Genomic DNA, 3,392 nt, shown 5'->3' with positions numbered 1-3,392 from the left:
TGAGGCACACAAGTAATAAATAAATGACATTTTCTGCTCATCTTCATTAAAAACAGGTCATGAAAATGATCAATGACTGACTGAAATGACAGTTTTATTGCCTCTACTGTGCAAACACACATCTCTCTCAGTTGTAGGCTGAACAATGGTGTCGAGCCTGAAAAATTAATCGAGATGCTGTTATAGAAACAAAGAGAGGTAGGACCGGAAACAACGGAACAAATAATCCATTAGTCAATGTAAACGAAACCATTTCTGATTGTTGTGACAGAAATTCTGTTTCCAAACAAACTACTGGAAACTGTCTAACTTGCAAAAATATATTTATTAGCAACTTTTTTAGTGTTAAATCTTCTTCAGGCAAATGCTGTAGATTTGCCTGATGAAGTTTTAGCACTGAAATGTCACAAATAAATGTGTTTTTGCAGAAGTCTGTTGGAAACTCTTGGATACACTTGACCCATTTCTACACACCTGCCTCATCAGATAGCTCTTTTGTCTTAGAAGTTATATGTTTGCATTTCCATCTTTAACAAACTATGAAATAAGACATTACTTCAAACCGAAAACGACTCTTACTTTGAAGTAACTGGAGTGTCTGTGCACATCTGGATGCTCCACTAGTGGTGACTCACTCCAGATCATCATAGCCCTGACATTACAGGTCCTCTTAAGGATACAAGTTCACCTAGAAAGGTAACATTAGGTAACACTCTTGACTAACTGACAGATCAGCGTGCAAATCAGATGCGGCGATTAGTTTTGTGCGCTTAGCTGTGTGTGTTCAGTTCTCAAGCTGTCAGCATTCAAATCGAAGCGCACCACACGGAGCGACGTCTTAAAACATCAGGCCAGTGTCAGTTAGCAATGCGCGCTGCGTTGTAGCCTCAAGACGACAGCCGCGGAAGGATTAAGCGATGACAGGTACAAATGCAAAACCCAGCGGTGTTTGTTTAACACGGCTGCAGACAAGACACCTTAAGAACAGCTGATGGCAGATGAGACGACAGGCTGTGTTGCCCGAATATAGGAGAAAGTTTACGGCCATAATCCTGAACTGACCTTTGTGTAACATCTGACTCGGCAGTTTGTTGCTGTCGAGAAAACAGGCTTCCAAAGAAGAAAAAGAATATTTGGTATAAAATGTGCGGTAACATAGATGAGTCATGCTGATTTTCAGGTATTCAAAGACAGTTTGGTGACATTTGTTGACGTTTTAATTCACGTTTCAAGTCGGAGTTTCTCTCAACTCCAAGTCAAAAGTAGTTCCTGCTGAGAGAAGTCAGAACAGAACGATGCTGTGCTACGTCCTGGTTCTTAGATAGCAAAAAGAAAAAGCTGCAGGAGACGACACATGAACAAAAGATGCAACCTGCTCTTGCACCAAATTCTAAGTTGTTGAGGCTATTTTTAGAGAAGCGATTGATCGCCGACATTTCAGAAAGTCTTTTTCTCCTGCTTCAGTTCTGTGCAACAGTTTGATCTTACGTAAACCTCCCAAGGTGTTATTAATAGTGTTTTTATTTGTTCAGGTCTGGTGGTGACATGTCATCAAACTATCTCTGCATGCAAAGCACCGGGTATGTAATTTCCCTGACTAGGCTTGTCACGATCATTACGGCATCACCTGATTGCAATTATTTGACCTGACCGCGGGTCATTTTTTTGTTATCGTGGGAATAGTTTCCATTCACCTGCGTTAAAAACAGCTGGATAAAACGAACAGATGTCATATTTCAATCGTTATTTTGTTTCGCAGCAGCTGTTTATCTTGAGGCGCTTCGCTCCACATCGCGTTTTGATGAGCGTCTATTGACATCAACGTCACAGATTTAGTTAAAGTATTTCAGTTTAAATGCAAAAGGAGGAGGTGCTTTGCCAGATTTGCAGCGAAGAAGTGGTGGTAAAATGTGCTAACACCACAACTAGCGGTGAAAAAATGAACAGAAAGAGGCACTGAGAGGAATTAAAAACAAAAACATTTCATGATCGTGACAGCGTTTTCCGGAGAAGCAGCTTCTTATTTGACTGTGCCTCAGTGCATCCTGCTCCCCTACACCAGCTGTCAGCACATACTACTGTTTAATCATAGAGCGCGGCGGTAGTGAACCCACACACTCTCGAGGGCACTTCACACCCTTCCATAACCTCAGATGTAGTCACCGAGCTGCACACGGAGGGGATGATGCTACTGAGCTGTTTAGTTAAACCCCTTACGTCTCTAATTCTTCAGTTTTGGCTCCGACTTCCTGCTGCAGGCTCCCACCGCCTCCCGGCTGGCGTAATATTACAGTGACCTGACATCTGGTCGACTTTTCTTTTTTGTTTTTTTGGGCTTTGCTACGCGTCAGCGACCGACATATAGGGAGATTCCATTATTTGAAGGTGCTTTTGTTTCTGCGCCACAATGGTACTGACAGGGCTTGTCAACCGGCGCCTCGCAGACACACACAAATAGGAGCGAGTGCTAATGGCGAAGGAGTGTCTGGAGCGCCGCCACGCAGACACACTTTTTAAGTGTAGTTGCATAAAATACGTGCCAAGACACAATGTAAAGGCTAATTGTGCAGTGGAAACAAAAGAGCTGCAGGGATACGGCGCGATATTAAGCTGATTTTACATCATGACAACATACAGTTCAGATCCAAAGCCTGGTTTTCTTATTGAGAGCTGACGTCATGTGCAGGGGGCTTCAGCAGCTGTAAAACTGAGCTTTCGTTCCCGGCTTTTGTTTTGAGGATCCCATAAGAACACCATATGGCAGAAACAATGGAGTCAGGTGTTAGAAAGTGCTGCATCATGCCTCGATTCAGGTTTACTGGGCATGTAGCCCCACTGGTAGCACTAGTATTACTGCCGCCGTATTGGCACGGACATTCCAGGTTGTCTGATAACTTGTCGTCCGAAGACAGAGGATCATACATCACGCTTGATGAGATGATTATCGGAGTTGGTTTTGGCTGGGGAATGCATTGCAGTTTTTGCTCCCACGCAAAAGTGAGAAAGCAAAACAATAGAAGCACCAGGGAGCGATTGCTCAACGGGTGCAGGTGTCATCCATCATGCCGAAACACACACTGAATGACTGTAATTCCCAGCAGCCACGGGGAGGAGGTCACTGCCACAGGAAGCGAGACTCACCCGCTTAAATGGACAAATACATGAGAGACACGCTGGCAGGCCGTTTCACACAGTTACCAAGAGTCCCCAGTGATGGCTAACACGCTACTTCCTTAATTATGGTCATGACAGTTTCTTTATTAGCAGATTGAGTAAGAATGAGGACTTTTAATTCATAACATGACATTCAGTATTTTATAATCTGTTACATAGATGTAGACAAAAAAACTGTAATTTTAAAAAATAATTTACTGTTATTTTACAGGTTGTCC

This window comes from Stegastes partitus, unplaced genomic scaffold (assembly GCF_000690725.1).
Source record: "Stegastes partitus isolate 25-593 unplaced genomic scaffold, Stegastes_partitus-1.0.2 Scaffold94, whole genome shotgun sequence".
Lineage (NCBI taxonomy): Eukaryota > Metazoa > Chordata > Actinopteri > Pomacentridae > Stegastes > Stegastes partitus.
The sequence above is the reverse complement of the archived record's forward strand: the minus strand, read 5'-3'. Positions refer to the sequence as shown.